Source organism: Schistocerca serialis, chromosome 5, assembly GCF_023864345.2.
Source record: "Schistocerca serialis cubense isolate TAMUIC-IGC-003099 chromosome 5, iqSchSeri2.2, whole genome shotgun sequence".
In the NCBI taxonomy this organism is placed as follows: domain Eukaryota; kingdom Metazoa; phylum Arthropoda; class Insecta; order Orthoptera; family Acrididae; genus Schistocerca; species Schistocerca serialis.
The window spans coordinates 187,175,620-187,196,858 of NC_064642.1; the positions used below are offsets into that span (position 1 = coordinate 187,175,620).

General features: G+C 36.9%; 1 long non-coding RNA gene across 1 annotated transcript in view; it reads left to right on the forward strand.

Moving 5' to 3' along the window:
- Nucleotides 1–3,528: 3,528 nt before the first annotated feature.
- LOC126481696 (uncharacterized) overlaps nt 3,529–21,239 on the forward strand; it is a 32,881-nt gene continuing 15,170 nt past the window's right edge. Inside the window, exon 1 of the long non-coding RNA XR_007587616.1 lies at nt 3,529–3,557. This is a non-coding gene — a long non-coding RNA (uncharacterized LOC126481696). The remainder of the gene's footprint in view (nt 3,558–21,239) is intronic.

Here is a 21,239-nt window from a genome sequence, read left to right on the forward strand (position 1 = left end):
TTCCTGTAGGCAGGATCTGTCATATCCCTAGTGATATATGCTTCTACATCCTTACATTCATCCTCTAGCCATTCCTGCTTAGCCATTTTGCACTTCCTGTCGATCTCATTTTTGAGTCATTCTTTTTACAGTTTCTTCAGTTTTAATCTACAGTTCATAACCAATAAAATGTGGTCAGAGTCCACATCTACCCCTGGAAATGTCTTGCCATTTAGAACCTGGTCCCTAAATCACTGTCTTACCATTATATAACCAATCTGAAACCTTCCGGTGTCTCCAGGTCTGTGTCTCCAGGTCTCTCCCACGTATGCAGCCTCCTTACATGATACTTAAACAAAGTGTTAGCTACAATTAAGTTATGCTCTGTGCAAAATTTTACCAGGTGGCTCCATCCTATTTTCCTTCACCTCAGTTCATAGTCACTTACAACTTTTCCTTCTCTATTTTTCTTGCTATTGAACTGCAGAATTTTTCAGTTAGTTAAGGGAGATGAAAATTTAATAGTCATGGTGATGACTATTACATTTTCATCTCCGTTAACTAACTGAAAAATTCCACCTCATCATACATTTCTTCAATCTATTCATCATCTGCAGAGCTAGCTGGCATATAAACTGTTTTAGGCATGAGTTTCATGTCCGTCTTGACTACAATAATTCATTCACTATGCTGTTTGTAGTAGCTTATTCATGTTGCTATTTTTTTATTCATTATTTAACTTACTTCTGCATTACCCCTATTTGTTTTTGGATTTATAATCCTGCATTCGCCTGACCAGAAGTCCTGTTCCTCCTGCCATCAAACTTCACTAATTCTCACTATATCTAACTTTAACCTATCCATTTCCATTTTTAAAGTTTCTAACCTACCTGCCCAATTATGGGGTCTGACATTCCACACTCCGATCTGTGAAATACCAGTTTTTTTTCCTCCTGATAATGATGCCCTCCTGAGTGGTCCCCACCTGGAGATCCGAATGGCAGATTATTTTACATCTAGAATATTTTACACAAGAGGATTTCATCATCATTTAACCACCAGTAAAGGCGCATGCTCTCAGGAAAAATTGTGGCTGTAGTTTTCCCTTGGTTTCAGCTGTACTTTAGGTTTAACTTCATTAATAACCACTGCATGTGGTAGTTGCTGTAGACAGAGGAACAAATAAACATGGAATTTTAAATTTGATGCAAATTTTGAATCTCATTTTCTCAGAATCATGATTTTGTCACATACATTTCTTTGCTTTTAACTGGCTCAGCTTACTTCAAGTGTCATTAAAGTTTAGTCTTCAGTTGTATTTTTCATTCTGAATTGTTGCAAAGTCTGTAACTGATTTAATGTTGTGCAGTTGCCTAGCCTTGTACACTGTATGCCAGCTCTTGTATACATAATACATATATTCTGCAATCAGTAATTCATATAAAACCGTGTCACATAGATGTTGTGTAATATTCTTCAACCCTGAGCAGCACAGTTGTAAATAAAGTATTGTTCAAGAAACTGATTATTCTCTTGTGTGTATTTGATTCTTCTTCGTAGTACATTGTGATCTCTATTTTAATTGCATTTCAAAGGTCTTTCCTTTGAGATTCATATGCTACTCCAGGTTGTCAAGTGAGAGGGTATGTGCTGATAAAAACATTGTAAATTCTTTTTGTGAAATTCTTCCTACATTATTTCTGTCTTGTACTTTAATTTTTAGTTTTAACTTCACTTTTCTTCCAGATTTGTATCTCATGCAAGTATCACCACATGATAGGTTCTGGGTGGCAATATCATAAAATAGTGCTTAAGTATTTTTAATTTTTGTATAGTGTTTGTTATTATTCTCTTCCTTATGGAAATAATTGTCCACTGGATTATATAAGTATGAATATTTATTATATGATCATATACAATTGTGCTGTCAGTTTACATGTCAGAATTATACTCTCTTAAAATGATCTGTGAATATTTTACAAGACTTTCCATAATTCTATTGCTGGATATTCTTCATTGACAATCTTTGACATTGCTTATTCTGAGGGGCCCTTATGCTGTTCATGCAGAGTTGCGAGCTCTGTGCCATATCCACTATGACATAAAGGCATCTGTTGGGAAAATCCAACTGCCCCACACCACAAATAATAATACAGTAGAAACAAATATTTTTAATAAACTATAATACCACACAAAAATATATGGACCTGCATGCTATTTGAAGCATACTTTAATAAAGAACAAGTATGTTAATTTATAGATAATGACAATACAGAAAATTTTGCACGTCTGACTTTTCAGGTAAAAGTCCCAAATTTAGTTCTGTACCTTCAAATTCTTAATTTATAGATGTGGTAATTATTTTCTCTGAAAACACTATTTTAACCAAGTAAACATTAAACTAAAACATGAGCTATGTAATAAGTGAGAAAGAATAACCATTTCTATTTTTAATTTGTAGACATGAATAGAATTAGCTTGTATAGTGATAGTTTATTGCTAATATCGTGTAAATATTAACTTTTTGTGATTTGATTGTCTTTTGATCAATCCTAGTTCCTAAGGGTTCTGCTTCAAAACATGATGAATGGATGATCAAGCAGACACTACCCTCCAAACTGGGCTTGCAGAGAATTCTCCCACACTATACTCACACATGCCCTTAATCCTCCAAACAATCCCATGCACCAGCCGCAAAGGAGCCCCCCGCCCCCAAATTACCCAATACCACCTCAGGCTGTAACAGCTTAACCAAGCCATTTAACAGGATTATATCTACTATGAGAGTATAGAATTTTTGATGAATTAAATTGGTCATGGTGACCAGGGGGAAGGTTGTTGGCTTAGAGTCGGTTGGGCATTGGGAAAGGTGGAATTCAGTAGTGACAAGGCCATGGCCGTTGGGGTTGGTAGTTTAGAGGACAGTGGCATTGAGAGTATGAGCAGGGTGCCAGGTCATAAAGCAAGAGAAACAGTGGAGAACTGGTAGAGGAAATGTTGGATGTCTTTTGTATCAGAGGGTGGGTTACGGATAAGAGAACGAAGGTGTTGGTCCACAAGGAAAGAGAGTTTCTCTGTTTTGGCACAGTAACCTACCACAGTGAGGTGTTCTGGGTGCTTGAGTTTGAGTGTGGTGAGTGGGGGGGGGAGTGAGTTAGACCCTTTCCTTCACTTCCCGTCTGCTAAGTCTCCTCTGACCCGAGGTTATGGATAACTTTTCTAAATTGTACCCCTTTTCTTAAACCTCTGCAGTGATTTTCCTTCACCCCTCTTCCTTCCCCTTCAACTCTCCTGCCAGAAGAAGGAGCCACTGGCTCCAAAAGCTTATAAAAGTTAAACCTTTTTGTGTACGTGTTCTCCTGCTGCCACTTTATCTATCCATTTACGCTATATTGTCAGTAACAGATTATTTTCATTATGTAGGAGGTGGATTGTATGATCAGCCACATCGAAATTCATGTTTTCAGTACTAATGTATTTAGTTTTGTGCATGCAGGTAGTGACTCCCAGTGTGCCTTCACCGTCCTTGAGGAATTTGAGCATAGGTTACGGGCCTGCAGTTGTAATGTCGATTGCAGGTAAGTAAGTTAGAGAAATATTTTAAGGAGTAGAAAGTATTAATTTTTAAGCATTTTAGTTAAATTGGTTTATTTTATAACATTTTTTAGCTGTGTTTCACGTTTAGGGTATATATTATTGTTATAATTCTGTGATGCAGTCTAAATTCTCTTAAATGTTGCTATACTATGTTAAGCAATTGGTTGAACTGAACAATTTAGATTCATTAACATTTTAAGGTTGTCATGAGCAAAATCTGGTGTGTATGCAAATTCTCAAAACTCCATGGTGGATTGTTTGTTTGGGATAAGGAATCTGAATATGCAGAAAAAGATTGAGAAAGTTCACTAGAAGATCATGCCAAGTTATTGAATTAGTGTGCCTACCAGATCATTAAAAAAAAAAAAATCATGGCAAGGCACATTATTTTGTACAATCTGCATTACCTGACCTTGCTCAGGCAGAGTTAAGACCTGCTATCAAATAAAAGAGTTTTATTGTTATTATTAAGTAAATTTTTAAAGTTTATCACAGTTACATCATTACATTTTTTTTACTTCATTGGCTTGTATGCTATATCTGTAGACTGGGGTGTCATCCTCAAATTTCTTTGCATCTCATTATTGAGAGGGTTTTTGGTGGCAAAATCGTGAAAAAATTATACTTGAAATATACTCACTTGCAGTACATTAATTAGCTTCTTTTTCTTTTAACAACTTCCAATGAATTTCCACTGAGTTGTGCAACAGTTCATGTTTATTACATGGGCATTTACAAAATATTACAAACAAGACTCATCTTTCTTTCATAATTCATTTTCTTAAAAGCTACAAGTTCAATTTACATCTGAAAGCATATTATCACCTCTTTTTATGTTTCTTTTAAAGTCAAATAATTACATAGGTTTTAGTAATAACAGGTCTACTAATTGAATCAGCTCTCTTAATGTAATAATATTCTCTATATATTGAAATCAAATATTGTAATACATTATTTAAATAATTTTATTACTCTTGCATCATCACTGAAATTTAAAGAACACCAATGCAAATAGATCCTGCTTTGAGGTACCTGTCAAAATCAACTGTGACGTCTTTTACTTATTATAACCACAATCTGTTGGCCTATGGTGCAGGGCCACATAGTATATTGGCACAGTCCATCACCTTTTGAACTATTCAATTCAAAATAGATTCAGAAAAATGTAAGTTACATTTTTGTTTTAAGATGTTGGATTGCTTTGTGTGAAAGTTACTTGAGTCGATGCTGCAAAGCAGCCACTCAACTATCCAACTATAGATTCTTTAATTATGGCACAGATGTAAAATATCTTTGTCATAATCTATCTGTAGTAGTAGTAGTAGTTTATTCATCCAGAGGCAATGTACATTGCTATATGTGCAGACCTAACTGCAAGGGAGGGGGGGGGGGGGAGGAGGTGGTTAACCAGCTGTACCTCTTTCTTCATTTGAAGTCCTTTTGGTAAGTCAGGGTAACCAATTAATAGACTTGGCCACTTATAGATTAAGCTAACCTCCCATTACAAATGTTATGTAAGCCCAACCATAGCATATAGTAAATCCAAAACAATACAAAATTCCTTTGTACAACCTGTGCCAATTAATATTACTACCCCCCCCCCCCCCCCCCCTAGCAAATGTAATAATCCTTTTTCTGAATTTGTCAGTTAGTAAATTAAATCTAAAAAACCCCTTATAAAAAGGAACTTAATTATATTCCATCAGATATTCATTTAAAATTTATTCTTAGACTGATATGTTCATTGGTTTCATAATATTCTTTGTATATAAACTTGTTAGGGGATTGACATCACTAAATTACGGTATGTCTCTCATTGAGGAAGATTTATAGGATGTACTGTTTCCTCAAACATGTAAACTATTAATAGCATTATTATTTCTATATGACCCCACTATCTGAGCAAATACGAACCAGAAATCAAGAAACCATTATCTCCGTGCAGCAGTGGAAAAAAAATTGTTTCACTGGATAGGGTGCAAAACCATGGCAGTTACCAACAAATTGCTACTTCCCTTTAACAAGGAAAGAAAGGGTTTTTCCTTGCACAGAGGACAATGGGTGCTAACATGATGGTAACTGTTGGTTGACTCTCAATGAGTCCCTCTTCCTCACACTACAATAATATACACAATACAGTTGCTCATTCCTTAATGACAAAAGAAAATGGTTCCCTGATCACAATATTAATTAATGCTATGATTCCTCATGGGTTTTAATGTTATTCAATCTATCATGATACATTCTAATAAATGACACCTCCTAACCAGGGAATAATAGGTTCATTGTACAATAACGTTCATAATTATATATCATTTCATATGTACATAAAATTACCTCCACTTCATGTACTGCTCATTATCATTAGCTTTCTACCCTATATGATTATCTAATTAGCTTCTCTTGTTCCATAACAACCCCCCACAGTTCAGTTACAAAATGTTTTGTCTATGACACTCGCTTAAAAATATCATCTTAAATCACTGCAGTACCAAATTTTGCCCCCATCCCTCCTCCCACAGATGACAAATCACATTTTGAAGATCCTGTGAATATGTCAGTATCCTAAGTTTTGAGATGTTACGTTGCTCACATTGTAAAACTTTTCATAATGGTTGTCATGTTCTATAACCTGTAGTACATTTGTAAGTTTGTTTATTTCATGTGTCATTAATGGATGCTGTCATTATCAGTGTGTCACATCCTGTATTAATCTGTGTCACTATATGTGTGTGTGTACTACACAAATGCACAAGGCCAGTAGGAGTTTCTGCCATTCTACCTTCCCCCAAGGTGGTGAACTACCATGGTCCACAACCAAAATATCCCAAACTGTCTTTGGTATCATTAAATACAATATATTACAGGCACCTTTAGTAAACACTTTCACTTTTTGACATCCACTAAATCTTGTCAGCGTTCTCTTTACAGTACTAAACATAATTTTAAATAGTAATCCTTGGAGCACATGCTTCTTGTATCCTAAATATAAATCTTCAACTGTATACTCAGTTCATGTGTGATATAATCAGAGGTGAAGTAAGTAGTACTATGTGGATGACATATGGTAGATCACTTATCCTTGAAGCTATGTAATGGCTTTTTAAACTCAGTGCCTATAGCAGTGACATAAGGTATTAGTACTTAATGTCAGCATGCAGTAAATCTTCCATAGCAACTTCTTAGTAATATAAGAATGTAGTAATTTGCCAGTAGTTACTTTGGACAGTAAATTTTTAGCAACAATAGAAATACTTGGAGATAATTTATTCTTAGTAGTAACTAAATAAAGCTGGTAAAATTTATGTACTATCAGGAATTGGTGAAGTGTCCGTAGCACCAGTACCTAACAATGTCTCGATATCAATCGATGACGATGCTGTCTTAGTGACAGGAACAGGCACACACTCAATAATACCAGACAACAGTAAGTTCTCTGAAGGAACAGAAAATAAAAATTTGTCAACCGTAACTGTTTGCTAGTAATGTGTCTGTAGTAAATGGTGATCATAACCTTATCAGTAATAATAGAAGAAAATGATTATCATCTATCAAATTGCTATTAAATTTTATCCATCTTTGTTTTGAAAATATACTTGCATGATTAGCTTTCCAGAGTTATTGATATTGAAAACAGTTGTAGAGAAACCTGGCATTAATAGATACAATTTAGATCAGAGACCATCAATCTTCAGATTACTGCAATTACTCCCCTCATAGAATATCATGCATAGCATATGTATGACATTTTGTGACCCTGAGAAACATTTAATCACCAAAGACATACTCATTCTGTACTGTTGTGAATGTAAAGGTTTCTGGAAAACAAATATGTTTGCCAGGGCAGGTACAGAATGTTTTTCTGACACATGCACACAAAATTAATTTTATTACAGTCATTATCATATATGATACACATATTAGAAATTTAATTTTATTACAGTCATAATTTTATCACAATTATTATTAAACATGATGCAATGAAAGTTTCCTCTTGTGTTTCCTGCAGAAGCTGTCCAACACTTCCTCAGCATTCATGGTTGATGGAATATCTTGATGGCTATGCATCTGTGCCAGTCCATTTAAACAACCTTTGTCATCCTGTTCCATTGATCTGTCTTCAGATGGTGATATGTCTTCATATCTCTCCACAGTTCTGGCTGTCATAGGAAATGTGCACAACAACTGGCTCAAGACTCCAATATTTGGCAGAGCCATTATAGGCCTCTAATTGAGACCTTTTCATATTTTTGTGAATTTGTTGCCAAATTTGTAGCTCTCTCTCTTCAAAGCTTCAAAACGATGTCACATCATCTTTGTATGGTTCAGCTCTTTGTAAACCATGCTCTATAAGGGCTGTTCTAGAAATAGATTGGCAATGTACATTCAATTATCGATTTTTTTTGTTACGTTGGTACACATCTGAAACATCCATTTACAGTTCCAAGTGTGTAGCATACTTTGTTTGTTTTTGACAGATAGAAAGGTTAGACAAGTTTTAATGTGGTTGGCAACTTTCGATTATTATGAAAAATGAAACAAAGAATTTGCATCAAGTTATTTTTGTGAAAAATGGAATCAAGTGCTCTAAAATATTTGAATGTTGACAGTGGCATACAGTGAGTCAGCTCTAAGTAAAAAAAATGTTTACAAGTGGTACAAGCCCTTCCAAGATGGCCAAGAAGATGCCAATGATAAACCTCGCTCTGGACACTCCAGCACATCAACAACAGATGCTAACATGAAAGCTGTGAAGAAAATTGGTTTGGAAAATTGTCTAATTACCATAAGAGAAGTTGCTGAGGGTCTTGGCATATCGGTCGTCTCATGTCATGCAATTTTTTGGGTATTTTGGGCATGAGATGCATGTCAGCGAAGTTTGTTCCAAAACATCTCAATTTCGACCAGAAGAACCATTGCATGAGCATTGCTCAGGAGCTCTTGTATTATGTCATTGATGATCCTGATTTTCTCAAAAGGGTCATAACTGGTGACAAAACATTTACGGTTATGACATCGAAACCAAAGCTCAATCTTCCCAATGGAAGCATCCCATAGAGCCAAGACTGAAAAAAGCACTCCAAGTTCGATCAAATGTCAAAGTTTAGCTCACTTTTTTTCCAATTACTGTGGTGTAGTGCATGGTCATATGGTCAGTAAGTAGTATTACCTTGATGTTATCTACCATTTGCAAGAAGCAACGCACAAAAAACTCTGGAATTGTGGAAAAACAATTCATGGCTTTTACATCACATCAGTGCACCTGCTCGATCATCATTGCTTGTGAGAGATTTTTTGGCCAAAAACAACACAAAAATCATGCATCAGCTCCTTGCGACATTTTGCTGTTCCGAAAACTGAAGAGACCTATGGAAGGGCAAAGATTTCCAGTGATTGATGAAATAAAAAATGCATCGCTGAAAGTTCTCAAGGCTGTACAAAAAACTGCTTATGACAAGTGCTTTGAGGATTGGAAGAAGCATTGGAACAAGTGTATTGCATTTGAGGGGGATTACTTTGAAGGGGACAACATGAATACTGATGAATAAATAAATATTGTTTTCATAAAAGTTTTCATATAAAGTCACCTTACTTTTTGAACACATCACTTAAGTTTTGCAATTCTAATTTTTGTAAGTGTCCAATTCTTGTAACTGAGTTGCAAGAAGTCTTAATGACATTTCATTTAACAAATGATCAAGAAAAGGTATGAACAATGATAGACAGTAATACTCTTCTGCAGACTTTGTCTGAAAGTGGGGTCTGTTTGTCTGTTCAAAGCATAGCTGTATGCTGCTTCATAAACTGAGTGCCGTCTGTAACCATTTCCAAAAGTTCTCCAGTGATTAAAAATAGTGTCTTTTTTCAATTGGCTTTTACCTGCACCTTCAGTCATACATCAGTAGTATTTTTATAGTCAGTAAGTATCAGAGAAGCACAACTCATGATGTGCACCATTCTCTTTGCTGCCCCATCACATGAAGTCAGGTGATGTAAGTTATATGTCTTTGTATATTGGCTTGTTGATTTGGAGGAAGGGACCAAACAGCGAGGTCATCAGTTCCATCGAATTAGGGAAGGATGGGGAAGGAGGTCAGCCATGCCTTTTCAAAGGAACCATCCCAGCATTTACCTGAGGTGATTTAGGGAAATCACAGAAAACATAAATCTGGATGGCTGGACGCAGATTTCAACCGTCGCCCTCCCGAATGCGAGTCCAGTGTGCTAACTACTGTGCCACCTTGCTCGGTCTTTGTATGTCTATGTCATCACAGCTCTGATATAAATGCAATGATTTCAATGCAGTTTTTTATATTTATTTGATGGCTACTTGAATCAGAAATGTCATTACATGTGTTTGACGAAAGTCTATTCAGCCATTTAAAGGCAATCTGCTATATAAAGTGAAATGTTTGCCAGTGGTAACACCCTGCCTAATCAGTATGTGGTACATAATTTGATGTCATACTAAAATATAGATCAGAAATATCTACAAAAATCTCTGCTAAAACATGTACCTTTCTTTGTGGATCACCCACATTTGCCATTTTTGTGATGTCTTTTGGATTCACTCTGCCAGGTGTAATCAAAAGACAAAAATGGTGATTATAGGTGAACCGTAAAAAATAAGCATATGCTTTTGTGGAATTTTATGTAGATCTTTTCAAGATCTGCATTTTGTACTTTCCAATACGATATAGCTCTTACTAACTGTGCAACATATTGTAAAAAAGTGCATTGCCAACAAACGTTTTGCTGTTTCAGTTCAATATTGTCAACTGTTATCACCTCTGCTTACTAATTTAATTTTTCAAGTAGCCTATGTTCTTCCTCAGGGTTCAAGCTGTCTCCACAGCAAACCTCATCAATTTTGATTCAGTGGTTCAGCTGCAAAAAGGTGACAGACAGACAGACAGAGTTATCATAAATCACATTTACAATATTGTTACCTTGTGGATTACTCGCTGTGCATTTCAGTAAGAGATACAGTGCTATATCATGATTGAAATATGCTGGTTCCTGCATAGCAAGTAAAAGCTGCACAGTAGCTAATTTATCTGTAACACAGTCATGAAATGATAAACAGTGCATGTTTTATTGCACTTTTATCATAAATTATGACAAAAAAGAAACAAAAAGCATTGAAATGAAGGTGTAACACAATAAATCACTCTTATGTTCCATTAATCCCAGGCTTTCTCCTTTTTTAAATTCACAGTTACCGACTGTCCACAAGTGAAAGTTGTGATTATGCCGAGATTCTCTCTCATTCTCTCTCTTTCTCTCTCTCTCTCTCTCTCTTTCTCTTTCTCTTTGACTGTGTGGATGGGACATGTGCAGGTGTATGTTGACCGCACAAAGGTCTGGTTGCTGGGCAGCAGCTGTGACATCACTGTCAGAAGCATATGTGCAGATCTGGATGGGCTCATGTGTAGCTTGGTTGTGGGGTGTGGTCATCTTACAATTTGCTATAATGAACTTGTGGAAGTGGTACAGTGGAGGGCAGTGAAATTCATTGCATGATTGTCAGCTTCACAGCACTGAACTTGTCATGGGTTGATGGTGCAGCAATAATGTTACTGAAAATTACACATTAGTCATTTGAATGTTTGACCAGGTTTAGATATTTGTTGCTATCTTGCATGAAGTTGTTTTTGGCAAAAATTTACTCCACAATGGTAAACCACATTTGATGAGGGTTATCTGGATGAAACAGTGGCAGTTGCAAGATGACAGGTTTTGGTGGTGGCGTGCACGTGTAAGGGACTGCATGTAGTGGATATGGTGATACAGTTGAGCAGTGTGGCAGCAGCAATTGGTATTGCCGAGTGTGAGGGCAATGAGAATGCATTGTAAGGAGTGTCTCCCGAGGCCCTCTTGGAGGGGGAAGGGGGGTGGGACATGGAAGCATCCTCACCCATTACAACAAGCACAGACATGGCTGTGGTTGATGTGAACACCTCTGCCGAATGCCAGGCCGAGGCGGCTGCGATGGCCCTGGTTGCAGAGTGCACTGTTGGTGTCCTTGCGAGATTGATGTGTCACTGGAGGCCCATATGGAGATTGAGTGGAATGCAGAACAGTAGCCCATTTCGCCTGGCATGACTGTGGTTGTGGTTCACGTGAATGGCAAGTGTGTAGGGAATGAGTGTGAAGAACACAGGGCCCCACTCATGGAATGTTGCGGTTTAAGTTGGTGATGACGCTTTTTCATTAACACCAACAATTATTAACTTAAGCAGTAATGATTATTAACATTAAAAGCAAGAATTATTTGAAGCAGGCTGCATTAAGAAGAGAATGATTTGCAAACTACTCTCTTGAAGATAGATCTGAACAATGGCAATATTTCGAAATTCTAACATACATGAATGGGGAACACTGCAGCGATGTTTTAAATAGATGAATACTGAATAAAGAATGCAGCTTCCTGAATTTGTATAGCCTTCCTTCCTGTCAACAATATTGCTTAACAAAGTGTTGGGAAATCGAGCGATGGGATTTCAGTCTTGTAGACGAGAGCTTTGCCACAGCAATAATGAACACATATAACCTCGAAAGCTCATGCAACTAGTGTTGTCAAAGTTGGAACATGCTGAAAGTGTTTAGTTTCAGCAACGAGTTGTGCAGTGGTTGGTAGCACTGTTGCCTGCAACCTAGCGTTGTCGTGTAAACTAGGCTTAACAACCCAGATGGAACATTTTCTGGTAGCACTACGTATGGTGTTGGAAATGGCATAGTAAACAACACCGTGCAGTAAATAAACTTTATAAATGCCAACTGTTTGGTGAACGATGTCTGGGATCGTAACTGTGTTATGCAGTCTAGTGAACACTGGTGGCAACATGTACTGAATCGCTGGGGCACAATGCATAGAATGTCAGGTCCTGTAGCAATAATGGTTATGAAGAGTGTCATTGTTTATCATGCACTAACAAAGTGGGGAGACACAAACATCAAAACAGTCAATGAAAAAACACATTATCCATGGGCATTGTACATGCTGAGTAGGTAAGCCATTTTGAAGAATATTGTGGGATGTGATGAAAGGCTAAACATCAAAACTACACTGAATTTTCACCTCATAACACAGTTCAAAAATACATTATATTCATGGGAAAACTGGTTGCATAGAATCAGCATCTTCATGAACATCATGGTCACACATGTGAAATTCATGTACTACAGCAGACGAGCTTATTATTATCTAATCACTTTACCCAGCAGATGAGTGTTGCATACACATCTTAAGAACATGGAAGAAGAAAAGCGACTCAGGAAAAAGCAAAACTACACAAAAGACATGCCAGGATATCAGTTTCAGAGTTCTCTTTGTGGTTGGTTGTCACCAAAAGTTCATAGTTTGTGCAATTTTGTTCAAGTAGGTAGTGTTCATTTCTGGTATTATACTACCATTTAAAACTTCATCTTGTTCAACAACAAAATTACTGGCTTCTTCAATTGGATTTTCTCCTTCAACAAGAAAACTATTTTAACTGTCATTACTATTACTGTACATAACTGTTGTGTTACCGAATCCAGTTTCAATACACAGTTTCAAATCTGAATTTTTTTCATTATTTCAAGTTGACTTTCAATTTCATTATTTTCCACCATTACTTTCTTAAAGTTTCGCCACTAACAGTTCACCCGTTTCAGTATTTTTCTCTGTTTTGAATGGTAAAAATTGTTCTCTTATTTGAGTATTTAACTCTAATTATCCACTAGTGTTTTGCACTAATCTTGATTCCATTGTACTCTTCTAAATTTTAAATACTTTCTACACTCCTGCTATATCTGGAGTTTTCACTTTATTTATTTATTATTTATTTGTCCCATAGATCAAATCAGTACAATGGCTTGTACAACTGATATGGGATAAGTCAATACAAATATACAGTTTGCAGGAGTCTAAAACAGTAAAAAAGAACACAGAAGAATGATTATTTTACATAACCTACAAATTATGTTACTTAAAGTTACAGCTTTACAGAGAATTGTTACATGATGTGACAAAATTGACTTAATAACATTCAGCTTTGATACATTATCATGCACTACAACAATTTTGATTCTAAATATTCCTGGATGGTATAAAAGCAGACTTTTATTAAAAGAGATTTCACTGTCTGTTTGAATTTATTTATTTCTTGGATTTCTTGTATAAAAGTTGGAAGATGGTTATATAATTTTATTCCCATGCCTTTGACACCATCACAGTACAGTTTTGTTGAGTGTGGAAGTATTAATAAAGAGGTTTTTGATCTTGTGTCATAATCGTGGTAATCCATATTTTTTCTGATTTTATTGATACTTTTTTTGGTAAAGAATAATAATTCTAGTATGGATTGGTATGGGAGGGGCAAAATATTTAGTTTCTTAAATAATGGTTTACAAGTGTCTCTTTGTTTTTGAACATAATTGTTCTGACTATCTTTTTTGCAGTGTGAATATCTTAATCGATTCAGAATTTTGGCCCCAGAAGATGATTCCGTAGTTAAGTACAGAGTGAAAAAGTGCATGGTACATTGTGGTTAGGGTACTTGTGTTAGTGACATTCCTTATTGATCTGATCATGAAGCATACTTTACTAAGTTTTGTGCTGGTAACGTCAATGTGCCTTTTCCATGTGAGCGTATCAGTAATAGTGACCCCCAAAAATTGTATTTCATTTTCAAGTTTAACATTATTTTTTTCCAGTGATATAGTTGGTAGTAATGGATTTCTGTTTTGGGCAGTGTGGAAGGTTATTGCAATTGTCTTTTTTGCATTAAGAAGCAGCCTGTTATTTTGAAGCCATTGACTTATTTGATCTGTGGTTCTATCTATATTAGATTGGAGAATTTGTTCGGGCGCAGATATGAGTACAGAGGTGTCATCAGCAAACCAAAGGGTTTTTGTGTCTGGTAGGCTGTGAGGAAGGTCATTTATGTAAAGTAAGAACAGCAAGGGGCCCAGGACAGAGCCTTGGGGAATGCCTCGCTTTATGGTATGTGTGGAGGAATGTACAGTGCTAGCTGTACCTAAGAGCTTAGTTTCATTTAATTCGACATACTGCTGTCGATCTTTTTTTTTTTTTTTTTTAGGAGACCAGACAGCGAGGTCATCAGTCTCATCGGATTACGGAAGGACGGGGAAGGAAGTCGGCCATGCCCTTTGAAAGGAACCATCCCGGCATTTGCCTGGAGCGATTTAGGGAAATCACGGAAAACCTAAATCAGGATGGCCGGACGCGGGATTGAACCATCGTCCTCCCGAATGCGAGTCCAGTGTCTAACCACTGCGCCACCTCGCTCGGTGTCGATCTTCCAAATAGCTTTTAAACCAGTCATAGGCATTTCCTCTTATTACATAGGAATGCATCTTTTGCAAAAGTATACTACGATTAACCATGTCGAAGGCCTTTGTTAGATCTAGAAAGATACCTATGGCTGGGAGTTTTTTGTTCACAAGCTCCAGTGCATAATCTAGAAATTCTTGTATTGCATCAGTTGTAGCTTTCTTACTTTGGAAGCCAAACTGAGCAAGTGACAGGATATTTTCTTTGTCTAGAAAGTACATGATTCTGGTGGCCATTATATATTCAAATACTTTATTAAAAGTTGAAAGCAGTGCAATGGGTCGATAATTACTGGGATCCTCTTTGCTTCCTTTTTTGTGGACAGGTATAATTTTTGCAATTTTGAGCATACCAGGAAATGTACCATTCAGGAATGAGAAGTTTATTATGTGGGCTAGGGGTTTACTGATAAAGTTACTGCAATTATGAAGGAGGAAGCATGGAATTTGATCTTGTCCAGCAGATGATTTTTTTAAAATTTTGGTGTGAAGTGTCTTTTCTATTTCAATTTCAGATGTAGGCCTTAAAAATAGTGTCTCAGAGCATAAGTTTTGTTCTAGTTGTAAGGGACAGGTATTTTTAAGATGGTTAGCCAGGTTTTCTACTATTTCTGTAAAGTAGTTATTGAATTCCTCTGCTGTTTCTTTCCCACTGGAGACTAATTTTCCATTTATTTTTAAGGTAATATCACTTTTTAGTTGTTTTCCTCTATTAGTATTCATATTAATAAGTTGCCACATGCTTTTGCTCTTTTTTGATGACAATTTGAGGTAGTTATCATTCTGTAGCTTTTTGGCTGCGTTTACTACGTTCCTTAATATCTTTTTATATAGAGTAAAGTATGACTTAAATGCTTCACTATTGCCTAGTTTAGATTTGCTGATGTAAAAAAGTTCTCTTTTTATTTGCGATGATCTAATGATTCCTGGCGTGATCCAGCTGGAGAGTTTTCTATCTTTGTTGATACATTTTGTTTCTAAGGGAAAGTGGCAATTAAAATAATAACAGAAAATATCCAAGAATGCTTCATATTTGCTGTCTACTGTTTGAGCCTCATATACATTTTGCCAGTTTTCATTTTGTATATCAAAGAGGAAAGTATGCATGTGGGTTTTATTGAAGTTTCTCCTCTGTACAGTGATTTTATTATGTTTGTGACTGTTATTTTGCAACCAGACCTGCAAAATTAATGCATTGTGGTCTGAAAATCCTAGTTTGATGGAGGATACAGTACAATTTATATTGCTTGCTACTTGATCTGAACCAGACTGATCCAGTACATCCCCTGCCACCCCGTTGTCATCTAGATATGTATCATCTTCCATTTTTGTCATGATTGTTCCCTGTTACTTTCCATAGTGCCCTCCTGTCCATCGAAATAGTGTGCAAGAAGTTGCAACTCTGTGTCAGTCATGAAGCATGCTCAGGTAGCCAAAAGGGTTAAAGTGACTGCTTGAGTAAAAGTGGGAAATCTGAGTTCAAGTTCAGGTTCGGCATGAATTTTAACTTGCCACCATTGAATTACTTCAGTGCTCTTACATGACTGACATTGGTATTTCTCTTTCATCACATGTATATATGGCTGTGTAATCATGACTGTGTGGTGTCCGAAAGAACAGGTACCAAACATATATAACAGTAATATATAAGCCTTGATGGAATTTATGATATCTTCATTATGGTTGCACCCTAGGTCTTGTGGGAATCATGCTAAATTATGTGAACAGTGAGGGACATAGGTGGGGTCGCTGTGGCAGTAGTGAGTGACAAGTTAGGAATTTGGGTCAGACGTGTGGCATGAGTGGATAGCCAATGTGATTAAGGTGACTGCTCATGTAAAATGGGAAATCTGGGTTCAAGTCCCACTTCAAGTCACTTCTCACCATGGAATTATATCAATGCACTCATGCCGCTAACATCAGTATTTCTCTTCCATCATTTGTATGCGTGGCAGTGGAATCATGACTGTGTGGTGTCTGGTCTTTTGGACGTAAGAAATACATTCGTCTTTAAAAAATAAAATAAAAATTCTTATTAAATATACAAAAAATGTAAATAATTTTCATGTCTTACAATAATATTTCATTTTAATTATAATCAGTCTTAATCTTCACCAAAAACCGTCATTTTCTCTTTCGTATTGAAGCTATTTCGTATTTCAGCTTCAGCAAGAAAGAGGAAGGCCTAAAGCTTAACAGATGCTGGATTACTTTGCTGCAGTGACAACCATTGCAGGTAGCAAGCGCTGAACCACTGTGGTAATGATCAGAGAAAAGCTCTCAACACTGGCTTGGCAGTGACACACAATCTCCAGTGTAGAGCTCAACTTCAATTGTCCTGTTTGACATGTCTGAAAAAGAGATACCATACATGTAATATATTCAGTTTAGGTCAGAGGCTTTATTTCGTTCTTGCTATCACAGTGAAAGACCAAATGTTCCAAACTGCAGTTCTTGCAGGCTTCAACTTGTTGATTTTTGTGAAGGCTGTTCAATCTTCCTCTGTTTCTTGATGTTGTTTGTCTTGTTCCCTGTTTCAGATTGCATTTACTATAATTCTGGCCTCTTCTCTAAGATCTTCAGTGTTTTTTGCACTTCAAATGTCTCTTATTCAAAATTATTGGGGATTTTATGGCCACATGTTGACATGTTGCCTGTTTGTTTCTGTCTCATGTTCATTGCCCAATGTTTGTGTGATGATTTTTTTGACATTTAACAGCACAAGTGGATGATACTGTCAAACCTTGACACTCTGCTGCTGATGGTGTACTGGATGTGAGCTCACCACTGGAGATTATGTGTCCTTTCTGAGTCAATGACTGAGGGCTTTTCTCTGGTGACTGCTGCTGTGGTTCTGTCCGTGCTACCTGCAATGGTTGTCACTGCAGCACAGTAATACAAGATCTGTTTAGCTTTAGGCTTTCCTCTGCCTTGTTGAGCCTGAAAAATGACAATAGCTTCATTAAGAAAGAGGAAATGATAATGCTAACCACCCATACTGGCAAAATATCAGAAAAATTGTCAACAAATGTTGTCTTATTCAGTTCTCTGTTCCTTTGGTTATAGTAAATTATCTTTGTAATTAATTTTCTGTTTCATTTCTCCATTCTGCCATATCCCTATTTGATTTTGCATGAGATTGTGTAAACACTGTCTTCTGTTTTGGCATCTTAATGACAAACAATTCATTTTTGTTTGTCACTGAAATAATACTCTTTCATATATGCAGAACTTTGCCTTATATTTCTTCAAAGTTCAGAATTTATAGAACATAGTATCAGCAGTTAAGTTTTAGAGTGTTTGTAGAATATTCTAGAAGTTTCTGTCTTTCTCGTTTTCCATCTTTTTGGCATATCTGTCTCACAGCTTACCTCTGTTACTTATTGACACACTCTGACACTCTAAATATTTTAGGAATTATTGTTCTTCTAATAAGAAAACAACCTGATTGACAACTACATGTGGGTAGGTGTGGGTGTTTGTGGAGAAAAGTGAGCATTTATGAATACACACTTGATATATGTAATTTATAGACTAATTTTTAACTCACTGGCTCTTTAATAGGAAAGATATCAAGACCTGAAAAAATTGCTGGCTTAGGGACAATTCCTTCTTCAAAGTTATATAATCACACACACAAAAACACACACACACACACACACACACACACACACACACACACACATACACACACACACACAAATATATATATATATATATTCATTAAGAAAGAGGAAATGATAATGCTAAGAACCCACGTGATTTACCAACTGACCTGCCTACACTGTGAAGCGTTCTATGTGGGAATGACCAGCAACAAACTGTCCATTCGCATGAATGGACACAGGCAGACAGTGTTTGTTGGTAATGAGGATCACCCTGTGGCTAAACATGCCTTGGTGCACGGCCAGCACATCTTGGCACAGTGTTACACCGTCCAGGTTATCTGGATACTTCCCACTAACACCAACCTGTCAGAACTCCGGAGATGGGAACTTGCCCTTCAGCATATCCTTTCTTCTCGCTATCCACCAGGCCTCAATCTCCGCTAATTTCTAATTTCAATTTGCCGCCGCTCATACCTCACCTGTCTTTCAACTTCATCTTTGCCTCTGTACATCCGCCCCGACTGACATCTCTGCCCAAACTCTTTGCCTTTACAAATGTCTGCTTGTGTCTGTGTATGTGTGGATGGATATGTGTGTGTGTGCGAGTGTATACCTGTCCTTTTTTCCCCCTAAGGTAAGTCTTTCCGCTCCCGGGATTGGAATGACTCCTTACCCTCTCCCTTAAAACCCATATCCTTTTGTCTTTCCTTCTCCTTCCCTCTTTCCTGACGAGGCAACCATAGGTTGCGAAAGCTAGAATTTTGTGTGTATGTTTGTGTTTGTTTGTGTGTCTATCGACCTGCCAGCGCTTTTGTTTGGTAAGTTTCATCATCTTTCTTTTTATATATATATATATATATATATATATATATATATATATATATATATATATATATATATATATACACACACACACACACACAGAAGCTTACCTGTACAGCTAACAGTTAATTACTTTAGTAAATACATTTTGCCAAACAGGGTTTTTTGTAGCAAGTAAGCTAATGATTCGACCACATTTTGTCAATGGAAGTAGTAATGGTAGAAACAATGACTCAAGTACTTACCTCATTCCTGTGAGTGTTCAGTTGGTCCCAAGTCCATAAAACAAAAGTAAAATGATACAATCTAAGTACACTCTTGTGCTATTGCACCAGGCAAAGAGTATACAAGTCACACATTAGTCTAAACATTTTATGTTACAAATTACTTGTAACACATATAGCACTGTACTGAGTGAAAGACTAACATTGAGTCAACATATTTTCATTCTTTGTTGAGATTTTAGTTATAATTGGACTGATGATACACAAACAGTTTCTTTGTGCGACATTTTTAACCAACATAACTATAAACTTGATATTTCATTAATATTTCTTTGTACTTACAAAATTACAATCCTTTCAGAGTTCATCTTTCATTACTTCTAATTTAACAATTTCTTCACTTGCTATGAGCATTAATGTTTCCCCATTTAAGTTCTAACTTTTATTGTCATATTTATTTTTACAGTAACTATAGTTTTTCATAAAAATGTCATTTTTTTATGAAAATTATAAGATTTAAATTATGTGATCAATACAGTGACCAATAAATGCATATTATTAAACTTCCTGGCAGATTAAAACTGTGTGCCCGACCGAGACTCGAACTCGGGACCTTTGCCTTTCGCGGGCAAGTGCTCTACCAACTGAGCTACCGAAGCACGACTCACGCCCGGTACCCACAGCCTTACTTCTGCCAGTATCTCGTCTCCTACCTTCCAAACTTTACAGAAGTTCTCCTGCGAACCATGCAGAACTAGCACTCCTGAAAGAAAGGATATAGCGGAGACATGGCTTAGCCACAGCCTGGGGGATGTTTCCAGAATGAGATTTTCACTCTGCAGCGGAGTGTGCGCTGATATGAAACTTCCTGGCAGATTAAAACTGTGTGCCCGACCGAGACTCGAACTCGGTCCCGAGTTCGAGTCTCGGTCGGGCACACAGTTTTAATCTGCCAGGAAGTTTCATATCAGCGCACACTCCGCTGCAGAGTGAAAATCTCATTCTAAATGCATATTATTGGTTGACATTGTTAGGGTTGTTCTACAATACCACTTGACTGTGGCAGTTACATTGCAATTTGTACTCTGTAGTGCTGAAGAAGGACTTCTCTGAAAGCTGTCAGTATTCTCAGTCTTCTTTATACATTATGTGATCAAAAGTATCTGGACACCTGGCTGAAAATGATTTACAAGTTCATGGTGCCCTTCATTGGTAATCGTGGAATTCAGTATGGTGTTGGCCCAACCATAGCCTCAATCACAGCTTCCACTCTTGCAGGCATACATTCAATCAGGTGCTGGAAGGTTTCTTGGGGAATGGCAGCCCATTCTTCATGGAGTGTTGCTCTGAGGAGAGGTATCGATAACAGTCGGTGGGGCCTGGCATGAAGTCGGCGTTCCAAAACATCTCAAGGATGTTCTATTGAATTCAGGTCAGGACTCTGTGCATGCCAGTCCATTACAGGGATGTTATCGTCAGTTAACCATTCTGCCACAAGTTGTGTATTATGAACAGGTGCTCAATCATGTTGAAAGATGCAGTCACCATCACCGAATTGCTCTTCAACTGTGGGAAACAAGAAAGTGCTTAAAACATCAGTGTAGGTCTGTGGTGTGATAGTACTATGTAAAACAACAAGGGGTGCAAGCTCCCTTCATGAAAAACACGA